Genomic DNA, 25926 nt, shown 5'->3' on the forward strand with positions numbered 1-25926 from the left:
ATTCTTGTTGTTTTCTAACAATTACAACAGAATCAAATCCCCTAACCAGGTAAGCTCTAACAACCTTCAATGTATAAATCCTTTAACAAGGTGATCCATTAGTTTGGATTCAGAAATCCTCCACCAAGGTTACTCCTAACAGGGTACTACCTTTAACATGGTATAATCTTCTAATAAAGCTTTGGGATCTCTAACAAGATTCGCTCCTATCAGAGCTGTTTGTAGACCTTAACCGGTTAGTTGTCTATTACTGCAGATAGTTAACTTGTGAGTTCCATCTCACTGTGGTTTTTACCTGTTTGGGCTTTCCATGTACAAACACTTGTCTTATGGTGGATGCTTTACTTTTTGTGGATGTTGTTATATGATTTTGGATTGCATGCATTGTGTTTAAAAGCTTTGTTAAGTTCATCTATCGGTCAATGTTTGAAGTAGTTTTATTTTTAGTGTCACTGATTCACCCCCCCCTCAATGCTTTTCAAGTCCATCAATTGGTATCAGAGCCTAACTTCTTTGAAGCCTAATCACTTAGAAGGGTGCCTTGAAACCACCATAGGGGACATGAGCTACTTCGAGATGGCTAGAGAGCTAGAAGCTAGAAAAAATGAGCTTGAAACCTTTAGGGTCAAACTGAAAGCTTCACAAGTCAAAAGGAGAGAGCTAAGTGAACAACTATTAGAGATATCTAATAATAGTTCTTCAGATGAAGCCAATATTGATTCTTTAGCAGAGGAAGTTGAAAAATTAAACGATGAGAAACTGAATCTGAGGAGAGAGCTATAAGGTCTCACTATCTGCATGAGTCAGGAATTGGAAGCCACAAGAGATGCTAAAGATCTTATAAAGGAAAGGGATCAAGAGATTACAAAGATCAAATGGGAAAATATCACTATGCATGAGCATTTGGTTGCTAAAAGAGAAGAAAAGGAAAACCTACAGCTAGATCTTGAACTTGCATCATCTCTAAGAGAGAACCTGCAAAAGCATAATGAAGATCTCACCAAACATCTTATTGAAGCCAATGAGAAATTGGAGAAGTTCAGTAGAAGTTCTACCATGCTAGAAGAACAAATTCAATCACAAAGAATGAAGGGTGATATCTCTGGACTTGGTTTTCACACAACTGAAAAAGGTGAATCCTCCGGTACAAAGAGAAACAATCCTAAGAACAAATCTGCTCCTAAGATCAATAAGCCTACTAGTAAGAAGGTATTTAAACCTATCTATTTTGTTTTCCATAAACCTGGTCACACTGCAAATGTTTGTAGAGACAAACCTAATAGAAATACAAGTTACAATACTAATGCTAAGTATGTGTCCAATAAATTTGAAGGTCATTCCTTCATGTGTGGAATGTATGGACATAGATCTGTTGAGTACAGTTATGGAGCAAACAATCTTGTACCACACATGCATCCAAGACCAAATGGTGATTGAATTAGGAACTTTGACAACTAGGTAAACCTGAACTGGCAAAGACCCTACGACAACTGGTTTAGTCCATTTGAGATGGAAAAGGTAACAAATTTTATTTGCACCATCTATAATAACTCTGGTCATGTGGCTATGAACTACAGAAGAAGAACAGGAAGAGGAAATCCAGGACCTTGGAGATCATCTGGTATGGCCTGTTATCACTGTAATAAACTAGGGTACTTAGCAAAATTTTGTAGATCCAGAAATAGCAAACCGGACAATTCTTCTAAGGATCAAAAAGGAAAGCAGAAAGTTAATGTTGAAGAAACCAGAGAGGAAATGAATTGGATTTGGAAGAAGAAAAGTGATGACTCACCTAGATAGGAAACTGTTCCTTCACCTTGTGAAAGGAACCCTACACCAGTGAATTAAGCCTTTTTATGGCTAGGGGGAGCTTAACAGTCTAAAATACCTCCAGATCCTTTGAGAAAAATGAGCGGGAAAAGAAATTTGAAACATGAATTATTGGTAACTTTTGTCAATATTTTATCAGCTGGTTTTCTCCTTGAGCGGTGAAATTAGGGCTTGTAACCCTAATGGGAGAGAATTTAATGTAGTAGGTGAAAAGGATAAAAGCACATTTTACTTTGTCATTTTTACCCTAACACATTCAAGAAAGAAATTTGGAGCGCTTGCTGAGTTGAGAAAGATTGTTTTGCTGTTAATTATCGAATTGTTTTGTGATCTGTGAAATTAAGTTTAATTGAAGGTTGTAGAAGGTCGAACTGGTGTGCACTTGGGCATTTCAACTGGTAAACGGGGCAATGTGTGTGAAACAAGGTATTTCTTTGAACATACTACTTCAAATCTTGTTCATCTGGAATGGGATCAACTTCAAAGACTATAGAGAGGTTAATGATTACTTCTGAGCCTATGGAAGTTGTAGAGGTAGAACAAATTGTGTCATAGAATGCATTGTCACAAGTCTCGAGTGGAGTTTTGGTCATTTTTCTACTTACATTGACTGCAAGATAGAATATTTAGGATCTCTATACATTTATACACAATTTAAATCACTTTATGATGAGAACAGTAAGATTGAAACAAATTTATGCTAGGGTTTTCATAATGCCGCTTACTTTCTTGAAGATTTTGAAGAAGAGCATATCAGAATCATTTTGAGTCAAGTTCATGGAGAGAATATGTATTTAGAGAGAACTCACACAATAACCAAGGAAACCATTTAGTCTGTAAATGGTTATTTCTCAACCGGTGAGGTACCTATTCTCAGACGAATTTCAAAAGATACGGTATTCTCTTTAACAGGTTCTACTTCTAATGGGCGTGCCTTTTATGTTAACAATATTAAAGACCCTACAATGAAACTAGCAGCAATGGTGATAGGATACTGAGTATTTTACTCGAGTAGACTTAATAGTGTTCCATCTGCAACAGTTCATACAGCTCATAGAATGATTGTTGATAATGCAAATTATGATCTCTTTGAAGCTATCGAGAGTCAAGTGTTTCTAAATTTGCAATCTGTCAAAAAGGATAACAGACAAAAATTCAAGTATGGTCAGCTATTGGTCGGATTATTCTTCCATTTTCAAAACTTTCTACCAAGAATTGGAGACATTGAGTGGTCAAAATACTCACCGGTCTTGTACATATTAAGAACAACATTAAGGTGGTAAAAATTATAATTCCAACAGCCCTGAATAAGTATTTTAATGAATTTCAGAAAAAAATGAGCATGAGAATGAGACTACAAGAAGATGTGGTAAAGCACTTTACAAAAGACATAGTCTTTACTGTTACCACTGGTTATGCCAATACGTTGTTAGCATCTCCCAAAGACAAAAAACACGCAAAATTGGACATTGTGGCAGTCCAAAATGCACCAGCAGAAACCAGTACTACTCCTGTCACTAATGTGAAAGGAAAGAAAAGGAAAACTAACTCACCTCTAGTGACAAAGACTACAAGGGTAAATCAGAGTGTCCTAACCAAAAAGGAACCGACACCTAAAGTATGTACAAAGAAGGAGAATGCACCAAAGAAGAGGAATCGAAAACTTATCCTCCAACTAGAATTTGAAGGTTCAGATACTGACGAAGAAGAACCTAAGAAGGTAAAGGCTATCAGTTAGTAGCAAAATCAGTTAAGGAAGTGCCAAAGGAAATTGTGCCTATTGATATTGCATCTTTCAAGCCATAAATCTATTTTGAAAGAACAATGAAGACACTAGGGAGAAATAGGTCTGAAAATGTCAAAGAGCATTTTGATTCCTTCATTGTAAATGAGAAAGAGCAAGTCATTCAACAGGTAGTCACTCATTTATGTCATTACAGTAGATCTCCACATGAACTAGAAAAGGATATCTCAAATTATTTGTACACTATTCTTTTGAATAAATGGGACGAAGCCTTTAAATTAGAAAAAGAGATCATTGATGAGGTATTTGTACAATATTTTTCTAAATTTTCTAAAGATGATATTAGTGCCTTAGGTGCTCGATACAAATCTTAGTTTACATTCAAAGAAAAAATATTGAAGTTACTTAGTGGAAAGAAGGAAATTATTGAAACTGAGACCCATCGAATAGCCTATGAAATAAAAAGAATAGAAGAACTCATCCAATCCAATATGAATGAGGATAATGTTGACAATATTGCCAATCGACCAGAAATGGATGAAGAAGGGATTGTTCAAGTTGATGAGGTCTATCCTATCAAGAAGAAGGATGAATCCATTATTCATGTTGTTGATGATGTTCAAGACACAGTTGATCTATCTGGAGATAACACTGCACCAGATATGGAGCCTCCTGCAAATATTGATGTGCAAGTTACCTTAGTTGAGCAATTGGCAACTCAACTAAAAGTGGACAATCCACCGGCAACAGAACAACTGGAGAAACCCCAATCTCCACCAATCATTCAAGTTACTCAGAAGGAGTCTACTTAAACTATTATCACACAGTCCTCTGAAAAGGAAAAGGGGAAGAATACAGAGAAAACAATCATTAAGGTTGTATCCTCTGAACCAGCTAAGCAGAAACAACTTGATGAAAATGATTCTTTAAGTATTTCAGGACCTATTGATATGAACAATTTGAGTGCATCAGAAATGATGAAGATTGCAAGTGTCATGCAATCAAGAGTGCATAAGAAGAGACTAAAAGAACAAAGGGTTGAAGTTGAAACAATTCAGACCGCAATAGATATTTTATTTGGTCTGCTACTAGAAGCATGTACAACACATATACCTACACCCATTAGTAAACTTGGTTAGTTAGTTGTAGATGCATCTGATCAAATCAACTCACTAGAAGATGTTCCTCAACTCTATGCTGAAAAGAGTCACAAGAATAAGTATGGAAAAAAATTGGTCCAGGATATTGATAGTGGGAAAATGGCTTTGTCGCATAATAAAGATTTGTTGAGTAAAGCTATTGAAACAGGAGGAAAGTATCTTGCTTCTACCTCAAATGTTTCTTTATTTTATTCTGACATTTCAAAAAGACAAACAAAAATAGAGCAAGAGATGGAAAGGATATGCAAGGCATATGTCCCACTTCAGGACTCTATATTTGCCTTTAACAAATTTGTAGACGATTTACACAATAGGATGGATATCTATGGTAATGAGAAAACAAAGAGACTCTGGTCTCTCAAGGAACTCAAGAGTTTGCTCACATCACAAGTAGACATATTACAGAGAGCCTACTCCAATACAGGAGCTATCTTAGCAACTCTTGAAACCTGCACACTGGACTCAATGGAAGAATTCCATTCATAGCTGATGTCTACATTTGAGTATACTGAGAATGTGTTGGAATCATGGACCAATGCTTTGTCACAGTTGAAGAGCTACAATGTTATTTTCGTGAAAAATTCTTATGCCTGAACTTTGATTCAATTTTTTCAGTTATTTGTGTATATGCTAAACAATTTGGTACAAATTTTCTATATATATATTTTTTTTAATTTTTCAATTTGGCATTGTTGTCAAAGGGGGAGTAGAAAAATGTATGTGTGTTTTTGAAAATTTTGTATAATGTATGCATTAAGGGGGAGCATGAGTATATGTGTAAATTTGTTTTGTATGCACACTTAGCGGTATTACTGTAAAATTTTCTAAGTGTTTCCATCAATACCAAAGTGGGATGATTATAATGTATTCATCATTTGTTGTCATTGATGAAACACTCACACACACACACATATGATTATATTGACTACCAATGTAACTTCAATTGTTTACTCTCTCAACTAATATGTTAGAGGCTATACTAATAGGTTTATCTCTAACCAGTACTTTGTGTCAACCGGTATGTGCATAAGAGACAACTTGTGATTATACTAAGTCAACATCAAGATGGAGATCAAGCAGAGATTCAAGGACAATGGTTCATATGTTTTACTCAAACCAATATTTGATTGATCCAACTAGTATTTGGTAATTTTGTGATGGGTTACCACATTTCGTGATGAGTTACTTGCACCAACTGCTTGACGGTAATTTTGTGATGCGTTATGTTCACTTGTCCAGATACACTACACCTAGGAAATTGTGTCATGATTTCTTAAGGCTGATATGAAATCATAAGGTCTATATATTGACATCACAATTATTTGTTTTTTCAAGAAAAAAAAAAGTGATATGTTATGTGCGAAAGGAAAAAGAGTTAATTTGTAGAGTATCTAGAAGAGAAGTGTTGAATATGCTTAGAAGGATCTAATCAAGCAAGTATTGTGCTACTCAGAACAGATCAAACCATTCTTGTTGTTTTCTAACAATTATAGCGGAATCAAATCCCCTAACCGGGTAAGCTCTAACAAGCTTCAATGTATAAATCCTTTAACATGGTGATCCATTAGTTTTGATTCAGAAACCCTCCATCGAGGTTACTCCTAATAGGGTATAAGCTTCTAATCAAGCTTTGATATCTCTAACAAGATTCGTTCCTATCAAAGCACTTTGTAGACCCTAACCGGTCAGTTATCTATTACTGTGGATAGTTAAATTGTGAGTTCCATCTCACTGTGGTTTTTACCTATTTGGGTTTTCCACGTACAAACACTTGTGTTATGGTGGATGCTTTACTTTTTGTGGATGTTGTTATATCATTTTGGATTGCATGCATTGTATTTAAAATCTTTGTTAATTTCATCTATCAATTAGAGTTTGAAGTATTTTTATTTTTGGTGTCACTGATTCACCCCCCCCCCCCCACTCTCAGTGCTTTTCAAGTCCATCAATTCTCTCTCTCTCTCTCTCTCTCTCTCTCTCTCTCTCTCTCTCTCTCTCTCTCTCTCTCTCTCTCTCTCCCTCTCTCTATTCTTCTTTCTATTCTCTCTCTATATCTTTTCTTTTTTTTTCAAAATTGGGTAATATGTTAGCATGTTTTCATTAAAATGTGTAAGATTAAAAGATGTTATATTGTTTGGTCTACATTACTTCATTCTTGACAAACATGTTTCATTTACTTTATTGTTTGTCTTGGATTCTTTTATGTAAATTGTAATAGATTTACATTTCACATGTGCTAGCATGTTAAACAATTTCTTATGTGTTAATTAGAATTATATCATGTTGTGTTTGATTAAATCATATTAGTCATATAGTTCTTATGCTTAATATGTTATTCTTTTATATCATCAAAGTAGCATTTAATTAAATACTTAGTTATTTAATTAAATCACACATGTATCAATTTAATCATGAAGCATTGAGAAATCAATCACATGGAAATTAAAATTAGACATACATGTTCATCACTCAATATGTTACTTCTAATCTAAGCAATGCATATATTATTGCTTTGGTTTGGGTATTAGCTTGGGTGGAGGGAAATCCTAACTATAGATAGAAGTTTACTACTATTCATACCCTTGATGAACCTAATAGAGCAGAGGGTATTGTAAGGATCAAACCTTCCCCCAACCATTCCCAAATTTCCATCCCCGTTATTCATTTCATTCATGTAGCAGTATAGCTATGAGTGTCCTCTAAGATCGCACTCGGGTGTCAGCACAAAAGCACCACTGGTGGAGCCCAAGGCCCCCGTATCTAAGCCCTTCATTGCATTACTCCTCTCAATTGAATTCATTTGCCCATAGAATTGTAGGGCCCCAGCTCCAGTCCCTGTTTTGAACCCTGTGTGATGATAGGGAAAGCACGCAAGGACCCCCAAATGCATTAGCCATTGATGCTTCAATGCAGCTCACTCCTGCAAAAAAACACCATCCATCTATTTCCCCTTAGAATAGTAGGGGCCCACCCACCAACAAAACTTTGCAGTTGTTTTAGGATGAAACACTTCTATGAGCATCTAACCCTCTCAAAAGCCTTGCCTATGGCCTTCCAAAAGACGAGGGGTATCGACTGACTAGCCTATAGAATGGTAGGGGCCAACTATAGCTACCATAGAATTGTAGGGGCCCTCCCACTAGATTAATCAGCCTGCTAGAATAACAATTACTACTATAATTGTCTCCCAAGAACTAAGCATTAAAATAACATATCCATGAGTATCATAATACATAAATCAATACAACAAGATCATCTGATATCCCTAGGACTAGTAGTTGGAGGATGGTGGCTAGATGCCCCCTCCTGATCTGGCCGTGGGGGTGGCTCCATGGGGTTGTATCGTGATATGGACCGCGAGGAGGGTGAACTCACAATACTGATTTATAACATCTTGTTTGTAGATTTTAAATATATTTTTTTCAAATTTGTTTGAATAAAATTTTATTGATTTTTCCATCTCCCTCAAAAAGTAATTTTTTACAGCAAACAACATTTTTTAAGAGTGATGGGTATCCCGAACCGCATAATTTTTTTTATATAAATGATTAAAACTTAATTCTTTTGAATTTTGGTTTGTAACATCAATACCCAAGGCATGTGGTTGGTTTGATAGTGATATGTTGAATATTTTTCATTTTATTAAGTTTTGAAGTTCAACTAATTATAATTTAGATAAGGTGTACGTTTGAACACATAACTTGTTCTATATATATCAAAATTCAATTTTGTTTGTTTTGTTTGAAAGAAAACATCAATACCTAGTGCATAGATATTTTTTAGAATTTTTTTGAACTAGTTTACTATTTTTCCCAATGCATTGAACAAAGAAGTTCATGTTTGGTGAAAAATCTACATTCATAAGAAATAAAATAAAAATATATTAATAAAATCAAATATATTAAAAGTTATACTATTTGGAAAGCTTATAATAAGAACTAAATACTTTAAAAAAAAAAAATTGAAATGAATTAATTTGACTTCCCAAAAGATAATGTAAAATTGGTTTTTTATTAGCATTTGATAGATGCAAAGGAGACTCCATTGCAAGTATGATTTAGGAGTAGAGAGGTTCTATCCAAGAAATTTTGATCTAAGAGCCTTTGATTTAACTCTCTTCAATTAATTACTTAAAATGTGACCTCTTAAAGCTTAAATCATTATATTTTCTAAAAAATGTACAATTTCAGCAAAAATCAGGACGTACCAAAAAGTGGGAACTAGCTATGTGAGTTCACCCAGGAGCTCCTGTGATCCCTCTCCATCATAATCCCATGGTATGTGGTTGCCTCTGTATTTGACATTGCTAGGTCACGCTCTGTCTGTCGTAATATCTCTCATAGGACCTCCATATCCATTCAAATATGATAGAAAAGGTCCTCATGTCATCTTGTAGTCCTCTAGGATCTGTGTGATATATGTGAGGAACTAGGAACGTGCGCAGTCATGATGAGGTTTGTCACTACATTCTGAATAAGAGATCACCACTCCTGGATGGTAGCTGCAAGAAAGAGAGAAATTGTTCAATTGTAACATTCTATATCATCAAATCTAAAACAAGTAAGATACATAATGTTAGTATTTTGGATATGTTGATATGGTTTTGTCATTGATGTCAACACCTATCATCACTTGTCAACACTTATCAGCACTTGGAGATTTTGGTTATGTTCATCGGCAAGTCACAGACTTATGCACAGTCACTGGTATTTGGTTCACCAGCAAATTATATTGTTCACCGATACTTGGAATGACTTGGAGACTACTTGGTTATGTCGAAGACATTATTCGATCACTTGGTTTTGGTGATTTGGTTATTTGCTTATTTGGGTTTTCATATTTGTTGTTACCGAAAAATAAGTCCAGGATATGCACCAACGGGTATATCTATTCTAGATCAACACGACACATTATGGAGATGATTTATTATTATTGTAAATGCATTGAGCTGACATCATGCATTGGATATTGATTTATTTGTAATTGATTCTATTGTAATATATTTTAGTGAGACGACCTATTCAAATTGGTCTTAGGTTATGGTATAAATGTAAGATATCATTTGTGAGATTAATATGAGAATGCAAAAATAAGTAGAGCTATACATGCAAACATCATTTGAAGGTTGAAGGAAGGATTTTGTGAAGGCAATCAGAACTAAACTGGTATTGAATCCAGTATATGAAAATGCTATTTTGTGCAGTACATTATCATTGGATCTAACCATCCAATTGTAGTCAGTGTGACTCATTTTGTGATTGAGCAGTGAGCTCTATGTAGCTGGCCTTTCTGCATGTGCAAAATCCATATTGTACACATATATTATTTGCAGTAGTATCATTTGATTGTGGGTAAGGCTTCCCACTATGATTTTTCCCCTTACAGGGTTTCCACGTACAAATATTTGTGTTATGTGTTATGGATGTTATTGTCTTTATGTTTCATGAATTAATCTTTACTAGTACTGCAATTATTTGTTAAGACTATCTACTGATATAAAGTTTGGTTTACTAGTATTAAGCATTAAGTTTTGGTTAAGTTAATTTTGGTTGAATTTATTAGACAAATGATTCACCCCCCCCCCCCCCTCGCAGTTGTCTCTGGAACCTAACAATTGTTATCAGAGGTTAGTCCTCTTTTTGTAGAAGTTTAACAGCTTGAGGAGATCCAATGTCTTCTAACTATTTCAGGAAGGACAGTCCAAAACTTGATGGAACTAACTATGGCATATGGAAGATCAGGATGGAGACACATTTGAATTGCATTGGAAAGGACACATGGGATGTTACAAAGAATGGCTATACTACTCCTACTCAAGGTTAACCTAATCCACCTAACTTGGCTAAAGATGAAGAAAATGATTGCAAAGCAAGAGAAGCACTTTTGAGCACATTGTCTGATCAACAAGTCATGGGATTATCAGATAGATCTACTACTAAAGCTATTTGGGACAAACTAGATACATTGAATGAAGGAGATTCCACAGTCAAAATTGCAAAACTTGAATGCTTCCGGGTCAGGTATGAAAGTCTGAAAATGGAAGAAGAAAGAATTTCTGCTTTTATGGAAAGAATAAATGAAATTGTTTTGGGTAAATAATGTTATGGAGGAACCTTAAGTGAAGATGAGATTGTTTCTAAAGTTTTAAGAGCTTTGCCACCGGTATATAAAATGAAAGTTACTGATATAAATGAATTGAGAACAATGCCTAATACATCAGTATCTAGAGACAGTTTGGTTGGAAAACTTTCAGCTTTTGAGCTTGAGGAATTTAGTCATGTTACTACTATCAAGACAGATCTAGCTTTCAAGGCATCATCATCTGCAGCATCATCATCATTATCTGATAAATCTGATCGGAAAGTCTTTTATGCAAGAGAACTTGAAGAAAGCAGGAGAGAAAATGAAGAACTTGAAGCACTATTTGCAAGGAAAATGCCTAAAGGTCCTCTTGGAAGTAAGTATGAAGGTAAAGCACCCTTTAAATGTTTTAATTGTAATAAGATTGGTCATATGGCTTCTAGATGTCCTGATAGACATGCAAGATTAAAAGAAGAAGCTAAAAGAACATATAAGCTTAACCCTGACTATCGAAAATACAAGTTTAAGAAGAATAGAGATAAATCTTGTTATTATGGTGATGAAGGAGTTACTGATGATTCTAATAAAGATCTGACAGAAAATGGATGGGCTTTTGTTGCTATAATAGAAGATAAACCGACACCTATTGTTCAATCGGTAGAGCAGGCCCTGGTAGCTAAAGTTGAAGATAAGGATGAATGGATTATTGATTCAGGATGTTCACATCATATGACTGGTGATAAGAGTAAATTCTTAACCTTTCAGGATTACAATGGAGGTCTAGTAATATTTGGAGATGATAAAGCTTGTTTGATCAAAGGAAAAGACACTATATCTTTTGATGGTAAGCACAATATTGATAATGTTTACTATGTTGAAGGTTTAAAGCATAATCTTTTGAGTGTTGGTCAATTAGTTGAGAAACGATTTCAGTTACAATTCAAGAATGGTAAATGCAAAATCTTAAATAGAACTGGTTTGGAAATTGCAACCGGTAATCAGAGTAGAGGTAATATCTTTCATTTGAAAAACAATGAGAAAGCATGTTTGATTGCAAATATTGATGAAAGTTGGTTATGGCATAAGAGACTTTGTCATGTAAATTTTGATTGCATTGTGAAAATCAGTACAACTAGATAGTTAGAGATTTACCTAAGATTGTTAAACCTCACAATCCGGTATGCAAGGAATGTCAATTTGGAAAGCAAGTTAGAGAAACTTTCAGGAGTATTCCGGAGAAGTCTAACAATGTTCTTGATTTAATTCATACTGATTTATGTGGTCCAGCAAGAACTAGAAGTATATAAAGAGATAGGTATTTTATGCTAATCATTGATGACTATTCTAGAATGTGTTGGGTTACTTTTCTCAGGTAAAAATATGAAGCATTTGGGAAATTCAAACTATTCAAGGTGATGGTAGAAAATGAAACCAGCAAGAAAATCAAATGTTTGAGATCAAATCAAGGAGGTGAATTCACATCTAAGGAATTTAATACATTCTATGAAGTGAATGGGATCAGAAGACATTTATCAGCACCCCAGACACCCCAGCAGAATGGAGTTGTGGAAAGGAAAAAAAAAACTATCTTTGATGCAGCCAGAAGTATGATATCAGAAGCAAATCTACCTCATATATACTAGAGAGAAGCAGTCAATACAACAGTTTATACATTCAATAGAGTTCACATCAGAGGTGAAACCAGTAAGACCCCACATGAACTATGGTTTGGTAATACTCTTACTCTTAAATATTTCAGAATATTTGGAAGTAAATTCTGTATTAGAAGAGATGAGTCTATTGGAAAATTTGATCCTAGAAGTGATGAAGGAATATTTCTTGGTTATTCATCTAAGAGAAAGGCATATAGATGTTTTAACAATAGATTGCAGAAAATTGTTGAGAGTGCAAATGTGAAGATTGATGAACAGTTTAGAGGAAATTCAAGGTACACAGACTCTGAACCGGCAATAGAGATAATCACAAATGAACCTATTATAAATACACCGGTACAAAATGGTGATGCAGTGACACTGGCATCATCTATAGATTCAACAGTTACTGAAGAATAGCAACAAGTAAAAATGCCTCAGTATGTAAGACTGAATCATTTTGAACATCAGATTATTGGAAACAAATTTCAAGGAGTTATGACTAGAGGAAGATTGGCAAATGAAGTGGTATTTCTTATTTCTCAAATTGAACCTACATCAATTAATGAGGCATGTGAAGATACATATTAGATTAAAGCTATGGAAGATGAATTGGAACAAATTGAAAGGAATAACACTTGGTCATTAGTTCCCCAGCCTAAAGACAAAAATATAATTGGAACTAAATGGGTCTTCAAAAATAAACTTAATAAAGATGGTATGGTAATCAAAAACAAAGCAAGATTAGTGTGTAAGGGATATTCACAGAAAGAAGGAATTGATTACCATGAAACTTTTGCACCGGTAGCTAGAATTGAGGCAGACATACTTTTATTGGCTTTTGTAGCACAGAAGAACTACAAAGTATATCAAATGGATGTTAAATGTGCATTTCTAAATGGATATCTTGAAGAAGAAGTTTATATTGAACAACCTGATGGATTTTCTTTGACAAATAACAAAGACATGGTTTGCAAGTTAAGGAAAGCTTTATATGGATTGAAACAAGCTCCTAGAGCTTGGTATGCTAGATTGGACAAATATCTTTTGAAGCTTGGTTACACTAAAGGTAATGTTGACAACAATCTATAATACAAAGTGACTAATGATGACATCTTGTTTATTGAATTTTTTGTTGATGATATAATCTTTGGAGGAGAAGATGGATTGTGTAAAGACTTTTCTAAAAAAATGCAGCAAGAATTTGAAATGTTTATGATTTTAGAGATAAAATTCTTTTTAGGATTGCAGATTTCACATACTGATAAAGGTATATTCCTATGTCAATCTAAGTACTTGAAGGAATTACTAAAGAAATTTGGCATGGAAAATTGTAAACCGGTAAGCACACCTATGACTACAACTGATAAATTATCTTTGAAGGATGAATCTACACCTGTTAATCTGACTAGATACAAGTCTATGATAGGAGGTTTACTATATTTGACACAAACAAGACCTGATATTATGAATGTAGTATGTATTGTTTCAAGATTTCAAAGTAATCCTAAAGAAAATCATGAATCAACAGTGAAAAGGATTTTACGGTACCTACAAAGCACTAAAAATCTTGGTTTATGGTATCCTAGAGATGAAAATTTTGATTTATGTACATACACAGATGCTAATTGGGCAGGAGATGTGGATGATAGAAAAAGCACCACTAGTGGAGCATTTTTTCTTGGTAGCAAACTAATTTCATGGTTGAGCAAGAAACAGAGTTGTACAAGTCTATCAACAGCAGAATCAAAATATGTTGCAGCAGCAACTAATTATACACATGTATTATGGATCAAGCAAATGTTGAAGGACATAAAGGTAAAATGCAAGGAACCTATAACTATTTACTATGATAATATGGAAGCAATTGATATATCAAAGAACCCAGTATTTCACTCTAAGACTAAACATGTTTTTATCAAATTCAATTTTCTTAAGGAGAATGTTGAAGCAAAAGAAGTGAAATTGGTTTATGTGAATACTAAAGAGCAGATTGCAAATATTTTTACAAAGCCTTTTCCTAAGGAAACATTTGAGTATCTTAGAGAGCAACTTGGATTCCTAACCCCACCGATAGAGACTTAGACAGTAGATGTTTTTCATCAACCGATAGAATTAACAGAGAAATCTTTTTTCGGGTTTGATGAGGAGAGCTACTTCTCAGGGGGAGTAGTTGGTATTTTGTATTTGGTTTTGCATTGCTTTGGCATTTTATGTCAAAGGGGGAGAGATTGATATGGAAAAACACATTATCTTTTTCTTTTCAGGAGATATTATTCCTAGGGGGAGAGATATTATGTATTTTGATTTTTGATCTCTTTGGGAGATTGTTGGTTTTTGGTTTTTGGCATTTCTGTTTTGGCACTTTGATGGTTTTTCCATCTTGTGTTTCCATCAATGCCAAAGGGGGAGATTGTTGGTATTTTGGATATGTTGATATGGTTTTTTCATTGATGTCAACACCTATCATCACTTGTCAACACTTATCAGCACTTGGAGATTTTGGTTATGTTCATCGGCAAGTCATAGACTTATGCACAGTCACTAGTATTTAGTTCACCGATAGATTATATTGTTCACTGGCACTTGGAATGACTTGGAGACTACTTGGTTATGTCAAAAACATTATTCGATCACTTGGTTTTGGTGATTTGGTTATTTTCTTATTCGGGTTTTCATATTTGTTGTTATCAGCAAATAGATCCAAGATATGCACCGGTAGGTATATCTATTCCAGATCAGCATGACACATTATGGAGATGATTTATTATTATTTTAAATACATTGAGCCGACATCATGCATCGAATATTGATTTATTTGTAATTGATTTTATTGTAATATCTTTTAGTGAGCCGACCTATTCAAATTGGTCTTAGGTTATGGTATAAATGTAAGATCTCATTTGTGAGATTAATATGAGAATGCAAAAAAGGATTGGAATAAGGTATATGCAAAAATAAGTAGAGCTATACATGTAGACATCATTTGAAGGTTGAAGGAAGGATTTTGTGAAGGCAATCAGAACTAAACAGATACTGAATACAGCATATGAAGATGTTATTTTGTGCAGTACATTATCATTGGGTCTAACCATCCAATTGTAGTCAATGTGACTCTCATTTTGTGATTGAGCAGTGAGCTCTAGGTAGCTAGCCTTTCTATATGTGCAGAATCCATATTGTACACATATACTATCTACAGTAGTATCATTTGATTATGGGTAAGGCTTCCCACTGTGGTTTTTCCCCTTACAGGGTTTCCGCATACAAATATTTGTGTTATGTGTTGTGGATGTTATTGTCTTTCTGTTTCATGCATTAATCTTTACTGGTACTGCAATTATCTATTAAGACTGTCTACCAACATAAAGTTTGGTTTACCGGTATTAAGCATTAAGTTTTGGTTAAGTTAATTTTGGTTAAATTTATTAGACAACTAATTCACCCCCCCCTCTCAATTGTCTCTGGGACCTAACACATAAGTTAATCAATAACATGACACCTTACCTAGATCTCCCTCTCGCCAGGATCATGGAAAGTAGCCACTTGAGACTGGGACCCGCTGGCTCTCTGCGCTCCTACTGTCTCTATACAATGGGTGTGGACCAATGAGGACTATGATCAGGACCCTTGATAGGGTCCTCCACCTGTAATGGGAGACTTGGTGGATCTAGGGCTATGGTATCCTCCCCGGAGTGATGAAGAACTTCATTTGACTCATCATCCTCCTCAATCTCCTCCTCCTCATCCTCCTCCTCATCATCCTCCTCCTCCTCTTCGTCCTCCTCATCATCTCCATCTTGATCTCCCTCTCTAGTGTCTAGATCACTTTCATATTTTCATGCCTCCTACTCTCCTATGTCATCAGCCTAATCATCTGAGCCCTTCTCGAATGTATCAAATCCCTCTCAGTTGCCTGGCTGTCTCCATGGTTCAAGGTTCCCACCAAGGAAGTCTGCTAGGAAGATGGATCTAGGATATGTCCTCCCCCACCATGTTATGTACAACCGATGCACACCCGAATCATCTCTATAGTCTATCGCAATGTCCTGATCTGACCCGTCCAAATCAATGATGTCGATCTCATCATTGGTAGGCCTAGGAATGGATCCTAGTCTCGCTATCACAAATGAGTGTTGGATGTACACAAGCACATCAATAGGAACAAAGTGCTCAAACCCAAACTATTGTCAGACTTGGTCAAAGTAGAAGGGAATGACTATGTGGTTGTACCACCCCTCTAGTAGATCGTTCCTTTGCATGCTGAATATATGTCTGTGTATACCTACCCACATGTACATCCTAAGGTAGTGTCTCCATATGATCCCACCCACTGTCAATCTATCTAAGTTGAACCTCCAATATAGGAGATCAACGAATTGCCACTCATGAATAAGTGGATAAGCAAATACCCTAGGCTGCTCTGGGACTAGCTCTATTTAGGCTCCAATAGACCTCGTGTAGGTAATATGATTGAACATCCACACCTATATTAGTGTGCATGTCATTGGGTTGTATCCCTATCCAAACACATACTCCCCAAGGTCATGATAGAGATGTGCAAGCATGCTTGGACCCCAAGAGTATACCCTCCTATGTCTCTCCATCACTCAGATAGCCTAGACCAATCCTCCATGACTATGTGTGTCACACCCATTAGGGAACATGGCTAATGCAAGGGTCACACTCATAAGTTGACTCACTAATGGAACCTCATTGGTATAGTGTAGGAGAAAGTTGACCATTATACAACCCTCTCATAGTCTCTCCCCTAATAGGAAGGCACACAATGTGGTATACATCCTCAAGGGTGACCTTCATCTCCCCATAGGTAGCAAGAACATCGAGGTGTCTGTATCCCACCTCTACATCAACACCATCAGCATCACATAATGGAATCTAATGGTTGGCATAGTCATCACATCCCACAAGCCCACTGAATGCAGCAACTCCCTCTCCCCCACTGTCAGCCTTGGGATCTGCTCTTAAAGGCTCCAGAAGGTAGCCCAATGGTATTCTAGTGGATGTATGGTAGTGTTTGCAAAATGCAAAATATTCTATCATCAATAATCGATCATCATCATTATCATCTAATCAATGCAATCATGCTATCAATTCTAACTTTCATCTCTTGATCCAATGTTGCCATTGGTTGCCTCGAAAAGGGACCAGGGCACCCTATTGGGACCAGGGCGCCCAAGTGGGACCAAGGTGTCCCCTTGGGATCAGGGCACCCTAAGGGGGACCAGGGTGCCCGAAGAGGGGGCCCAGACCCGGTCTTGGCGGTGACACCATAATTCCTAAAACTATGAAAGCATGAAACAGTCAAATGGAGTCAGCAAAAGGTCAACTCACCTCATTAAGTGGTCAGCTAGTGAGTACAGACTAGCGTAGGATCTCCATCTGCGTAGGTCACTTAGTTCGACGTCGAGGTATGATTTCTAGTATGTGGGCTCCTCTGTAGTGAATAGTGTTAGAAAGTGACAAATGAAGGTGTCACTTTCATATTTATGTGTTATGACCTTTTTCACTTAATTTTTTTAAGTTAAAACTCTAATTTCTGCCCTTTTTCTTCAATAGATCATATATTGAGCTAGGAAACTCCAATTCTCACATCATCGGTAATCATGCTTGGATGAGTAATCAAGCCTTGTTGCGAACATGCTTCATCAAAATATTTATCACAATTCATTGTGGTAAACATTATACCATGTTTCACCTCACTAATAAGCAAGTCGAAATAGGGGGGATCATATAGCTACCCTCAAATTTCATCACCTTCCTTAGTAAGCATTAGGTGATTTTGTGATCTAACATGTGGTTTTGTAGGGTGTGGTTCCTAACTGTGTACTACAGATACCATTGGGGGCTTTGTCTGTAAACTTATGGATATATCCTTTTTCAAATGATGTTTACATTTTTGTACTTTAGCTTGCATATGCACGTAGTGTCATATGACTACTAAAATGGGGGCTAAATGTAGTGTCGTAAATTGTACACCCTTCCTCGGGTGGTATAATTTCACACTTAGGTTAGCACCCGCCTTAGTGTGTTTTGCATCTTGCACTTCTAATTCCACTTTAAGCATTTAATTAATTAATTTAATTAAATATAAGGTCATGTTTCATCACTTTACACATTATAAAGTTGGGACCTTTACCCTAAGCGTTCCCCTTTTCATTTTATTCCTCCAATAAATCATTTAATCATAAACCCTAGTTATGTCTTATTTCGATCATTTAGGCCCAATTTCGTATATCAAAACATCTCGAAATTAGTTGTAACTTTGGGATGAGCTCTAATATCATCATATCTAACAGTCCCAAAAATTTGGTGAAAATTTGGTCGGACCGTGGCGGGAATACACATGGTTCTCAACTTTTTCCCTAAAATTTCAGGAGCACAATCCTATGATATAATGATGCTTAACCCTAAAAGATCAGTGGGAAATTCAAATCCTAGGTCAGCCTAAACATGAAATTAAGATATAGGGTTTCATACTTAAGAGCTATCTTTCTTCATTTGAAGAGGTCTTCTTCTAAGAATTTAAGAACAAGTTTTTGGAGTATTAGAGCCTTCTTTACAATGAAAGTGTAGATCTTTGAAGTCTTCAACAACATTCATTCATCAAACATTCATCAAGCATCATTTTATCAATTGGGGGCTTTTTAAGATGTAGAAGAACAATAGGAGATCACTGACTGATGATTGTCTTGTACCTCTACCTTGGGGTTGGGTATGGTTTCATGTTGTTTTCATGTCTTTGCATAATATTAAATTTTATTTATATTCATGCTTTATATCACTTTGCACTATGGATTTAGAGAATTTAATTTGTCAATTATAAGCAATTAGGGTTTACTCTTTAGGATTGCTCTAGATTGTTTGCATTCATTCTTAAGATCTTGCACACACACGAGGTTCTTCCAAATACATTTTTAGTACATTACCATCTATTTGTGGAGGTGGAATTCACCAACACAGGGGTTTGAATAAGGCAAAACCCTATATAGCCAGCCAAACCCTATTTTTCAACTTAAGGTACAGGTTCAAATCTGAGGGTTTCTAGAAGTTTTGGGACCATAAGAGCACACAAGGACAGTTATGTGTTGTAGATCTCAACAAAAACCCCAAGGACAAGGCTGTGGTGCCCTGGTCCTACCTAGGATAGTGGTGTGGCACCATTGACCTGCCCTCTGTCAATAGGATTTGGCAAAACAATACCCTACAAGTTCTAGAATCCATCTTATCAGTTGCAACTCCAGAAGTGCAGAATCAAGACAGTGGCGTAGCACCCTAGTCTCAGACATTTCTGCTCAGATTTCAGAAATAGGTGCACCTCTGATTTTGCCTTCTAATCTATACTTTTTAGTAGTATATTAGTTATCCTTTGATCTACATTCTCATATTAGAGTTTTCTTGCTTACTTGAATTATAGGTTATATTGCATTTTTGCATCATTCCTCTCTCTCATTTACAACAAAAGAATAGAAAACCTAAGAGGTAATCCATGACTCTCTCTTTCTCATAAGAAGTAGATGAAGTGTGTTATCTCCCTTGGCTCTTTTGTATTCCATGAGTGTGTATGAGAGTGGGATTAGGGTTTCCATACTCGGTCTCACTTTTTCCCCTACACAAGTCCTTCATATATATATATATATATATATATATATATATATATATTCAACCATGAAATGAAGGTTTAGGAGAAGGTGAATGGTCATGTGACCATTGGTCTTAATTCTTAGCAATCTCCCCCGTGAAGGCCAACTAGCACAGCCATGCACTGTGACATTCTCTGTAATCCAAATCTAAATTTACATTCCAATGAGACCTTGAGAGGATTTTAATTTTACCAGACTCTATTCATGAACACTGGGAACTAACCTTCTCCATGCTAAATTTGAATTAAAAACTCTTTCAGGCACAAACTCACCCATTATGCCAAAATCAAAAACACAATGTGTAGCAGGATCAAAATAAACTCCATCATGGGCACCTGCTATAGTACTCCCCTTCTCTGCAACACTGAAGAGAGAATTTAAATGCCAATAATCATCATCATACACTAGAATACTAGGAAGGATATTATCAAAGAAGTAAGTATGCATAATTGGCAGAACTTTGGTACATATTGCCATCCATTCTTCTTCACTAAATTCAGCACTATGTGGACCCTCTCCACCATCCAATGCACATTCTTCCATGTCCATTCTTCTTTTTCCTCCCAATAAACCACCAAAAATAAATACTAACTAGAGGATCAAACAAACCATTGAAGGGATCATCAAATTGATCACAACCAAAGAAATTCCAAATGAGGTTACGCCCTCCTAAACCGCCTCCACCAAGAAAGCCTTTGTTTTTACTATGAAAACTATCGTCTCTCACACCTAGATGCATTTGAACTCTCTACCAATCTACAAACCAAGCATTAGAGTACCTAGAATTAGAAAAACACTGCCCCAAATTAGTGATATACAATGACACCTTCGCATCTTTGAAACTAGCACCATAAGCTGCAACACTCCCATTCCATGGACAAGCACCAAAATATTCCATAACCCTTTTGTTTCTTCTAGTAGCACATCACTAAGAGATATTATCATGCACCTATCTTTCAGGGAAAAGAAGCTATTCGCACTAGTCACATGCTTCGAAGCAACTCCAATTGTGCTCCTCGCAGTTTCTCAGGCACCAAAATTGTGGGTTATGACTGCATATCATATGCCACTACTTGATCTGCATCAATGGGAATGACTTGATCATTAGAGGGCATGAATTCTAATCTTGTGACATCGAGGGTCTAGTCACCATCGCATTTTGCATGGAGGGTGAATTCAATAGAGTAGTTTTTGCATTGTGCATTTGTGTACCATAGCTTCAATTTCAAGTAGTTGTATTTCACCTCTTGGATTTTCATGCTCAGGAAGCATTGATACAACATCTCCATCTTCCTTGCCTCCTTTGTGCTTATCTCACTGCTCCCTCCACTCTCTATTTGCTATGAATCTGTGATAAATTGCTTTACTTTATCATTATCATCATCCTCTGCTGCTACAACTTCGTGGCACTTTCCTTTCCTTTGGTGAGATAAATATCTCTCCCCCTCTTTGTAACCATATTTGATCTTTCTACCTTGGGTGTGGTTATCAGCTACCTTGTCCTTGATCTTCTTTCTCTCTTTATGATCCTTCCTATCTCTATGGCATCTATCATCCCTTGAAGAAGAATGGTTGTATCTATTGTCATGGGAGTGCCTCTTTTTCTTTGTTAAGGCCACACCATTTGTAGATCTCTCTGAAGCCTCAATTACTCCCAAGATTCCTTGCCCACCTAGCTCATTCCAATCGGCATCCTCCTCATCCCGAGAGGCAAAATCAACAACAGATTCAATTTGGATCTCCGATAGCATACACTCTTCCTCCTACAATTTGTTGAGTTCCTCCTCTTTAACAACAGCTTCTTCTTCAGCATCTTCTAGCTAAAAAATTCCAATATCTACATAGGGGCCATCATTAATTCCAACTGAAGAATCATGGTGTTCAACCTTCACCGTACAAATGGCATCAATTTTCTAACCATTAATAGTTTGGCCAATACATGTCATAGTTGCCTCAAGAGAGCAGTAAGAAATAATCCTAGCATCCTCCTCTTTAGCTAAATTCTCCTCCTTCTTCCAACCATCTCACTAGTGTACATGATGCTTGAAGCATGGAGAAATATGGAACATAAAACCACCATGCATCTTCCAAAATTTATTTCAATCTTCTTCTTCCATCTTTGTTGAAGCCAACCATGGCTCTGATACCAATTGTTAATTTAAAATGAGCAAAGAAAGAGAATAAAGAACAACTAAACTAAAATGTAAACAAACACACAAGAGATGTAGCAATGCATAACACGAGGTTTTAACATGGTTGTAGCATCGTAAATTGTATACCCTTGCTAGGGTGGTACAATTCTACGCTTAGTTTAGCACCCGCCTTAGTGTGATTACATCTAATTTCCCTTTAAGCATTTAATTAATTAATTTAATTAAATCTAAAGTCATATTTCATCACTTCATACATCATAAAATTGGGCCCTTTACCCTAAGTGTGTCCCTTTTTATTGTATTCCTCCAATAAATCATTAAATCATACTCTAATTATGTCCTATTTTGACCTTTAAGGCTCAATTTTGCATATCAAAACATCTCAAAATCAACTATAACTTTGGGATTCACTCTAATATCATCATATCTTATGGCCCTAAAAATTTGGTAAAAAGTTGGTCATGTTGGTATTTTGGTATGGTTTTGTCATTGATGTCGACACCCACTAAACACTTATCAACTCTGGCACTTTGGAGAATTAGCAACATTCACCGGTATCTAGTACACCGGTAGGATATTATGTTCACCAGCACTTGGAATAGCATGGAAAACACCTGGTTATGTTGAAGACATCGTTTGGACACTTTGTCTTGGAGTTTTGGTCATTGGCATATTTCATATTTTCATATTTGTTGTTACCGGCAAATAGGTCCAGGATATACACCGGCAGGTTTATCTTTTCCAGATCAGCATGACATGCTATGGAGATGTCTTATTATTGTTGTAAATGCATCACGCCAACATGTTGAATCGGTTATTGCATCGGACATTATTTTATTTGTAAATTGATTTTATTGTAATATCCTTTAGAGCTAAGCTACTAAAATTGGTCTTAGATTATGATATAAATATAAGATCTTATTTGTAAGATCATATGAGAAAAGTGAAAAAGAATTGTGTGAAGGTATATGTGAGATTAAGTAGAGCTATACACGTAGACATCATTTGAAGGTTGAAGGAGGGTTTTGTGAAGACAATCATAACTACATTGGTATCGAATCCATCATAGAAAGATGTTAATTTGAGTAGTACATCCTTATTGGATTTAACCATCCAATTGTATTCAGTGTGACTCCTATTTGTGTTTGAGCAGTGAGCTCTAGGCACTTGGCCTTTCTGCATGTGAAGACCCTATTTGTATACACATACTATCTGCAGTAGTATCATCTGATTGTGGGTAAGGTTTCCCACCGTGGTTTTTCCCCTTACAGGGTTTCCACGTACAAATATTGGTGTTATGTGTTGTGGATGACTTTGTCTTCTTGTTTCATGCATTAATCTTTACCGGTATTACAATTAACTGATAAAATAGTATATCGACATAAAAGACTGGTTTACCAGTATTAATCATTAAAGTTGGTAAAGTTGTTTATGGTTTGAATTTGTTAGACAACTGATTGACCCCCCCCCCCCCTCTCAGTTGTCTCCAGGACCTAACAATTGGTATCAGAGCCTAGTCCTCTTTTTACAGAAGCTTAACTTGAGGAGATCCAATGTCTACTAACTATTTCAAGAAGGCCAGTCGTAAAGTTGATGGAACCAACTATGGCATATGGAAGATCAGAATGGAGACACATCTAAATTGCATTGGAAAGGATATCTAGGATGTTACAAAGATTGGCTATACAACTCCTACAACCAGTCAACCTAATCCACCAAACTTGGCTAAAGATGAAGAAAATGATTGCAAAGCAAGAGAAGCACTTTTGAGAGCATTAGTAGATCAGGATTATCAAATAGATCAACTGCTAAAGCTATTTGGGATCATTTGGAAAAATTGAATGAAGGAGAATCCACAGTCAAAATTGCAAAACTTGAAAGCTTCCAGGTTAGGTATGAAAATCTGAAAATGGAAGAAGATGAAAGGATTTCTGATTTTATGGAAAGAGTTAATGAAATTGTTTTGGGTATTAAATGTTGTGGAGGAACCTTAAGTGAAGATGAAATTGTTTCAAAAGTTTTTAGAGGATTGCCACTGGCATATAAAATCAAGGTTACTGCTATAAATGAGTTAAGAACAATGCCTAATACATCAGTAACTAGGGATACATTGATTGGAAAACTTTCAGCTTTTGAAATTAAGGAATTTGGTCATGTTGCTACTATAAAGACAGATTTAGCTTTTAAGGCATCAACATCATCTGCACCATCATTTGACAAGTCTGATTGGAAAGCCTTTTATGCAAGAGAACTTGAGGAAAGTAGGAGAGAAAATGAAGAACTTGAAGAACTTGAAGCACTATTTGCGAGGAAAATGCCTAAAGGTCTAGTTGAAAGTAAGTATGAAGGTAAAGCACCCTTTAAATGCTTTAACTATAATAAGATTGGTCATATGGCTTCTAGATGCCCTAATAGACATGCTAGACTAAGAGAAGAAGCTAGGAGAACATACAAGCCCAACCCTGAATATCAGAGATACAGATTTAAGAAGAATAAAGATAAATCTCAGTGTTATCTTGTTGATGAAGGAGTGAGTGATGATTCTGATGAGGATCCGACAGACAATGGATGGGCTTTTGTTGCTATTACAGAAGATCAACTGGCACCTACTATTCAACCAGTAGAATAGGCCCTGGCAGCTAAAGTTGAAGTTAAGGATGAATGGATCATTGATTCAGGATGCTCACATCATATGATTGGTGATAAAAATAAATTCTTGAACTTTCAAGAACATAATGGAGGCTTAGTAAGATTTGGAGATGATAAAGCTTGTTTGATCAAAGGTAAAGGTACAATATCTCTTGATGGTAAGCATAGTACTGACAATGTTTACTATGTTGAAGGTTTAAAGCATAATATTTTGAGTGTTGGTCAATTAGTTGAGAAAGGATTTCAGTTACAATTCAAAAATGGAAAATGCAAAATCATGAATAGAACTGGTTTGGAAATTGCAACCGGTAATCAAACTAGTGGTAATTGTTAAGGCCCAAAAGTGCACCCAAAAACTAAGCTATTAAAACCTAGCACTTTTGGTTAACATGGGAACAATCATCAGTCTGTGGATAAACTATTATTATGATTGAACCTCTGGATTAGGCCGGTTCCTGATGTTGATGGATCATCTACTCTAACAAGACCTTAAGAAAACTTTTTAGGAAAAGGGAGAGGGAATAAGAAAAATGAGGATGAAAGAAATGCTACAACATAAACAAGGTGATACACCAAATTATCTTAAAGATAACAGAAAAACTCTTTTAAAAGCATTTGTTCTACACATATGACATCTCTGAATTCATATCACAAAAAGTGTTTCATACAAAGGGTTCTTGCTCAAAAAGTTGAAAGGAAATGACTTTCACAAATAATTTTTTGATAAACTACAATGCATGACATGTGATTCATGCATGAGACAGAAAAAATTCAAGAAAGGTTATTTCACAAATAACACAAAAATGAAAGTTGCTCTCAATCACACAATAAAAAATAACTCAGAAAAAGATAAGGCATGAACTGATATTTTTATTCAAATATTATGTCAAAACTGCAAAATGGGTTACAAGATACAATAACTCAGCTAGGCTTGAGAAAAAATCCAGAACCCATTTTGCAATTTTGACAGAATATTTGAATAAAAATATCAGT

This window comes from Cryptomeria japonica, chromosome 3 (genome assembly GCF_030272615.1).
Source record: "Cryptomeria japonica chromosome 3, Sugi_1.0, whole genome shotgun sequence".
NCBI lineage: Eukaryota > Viridiplantae > Streptophyta > Pinopsida > Cupressales > Cupressaceae > Cryptomeria > Cryptomeria japonica.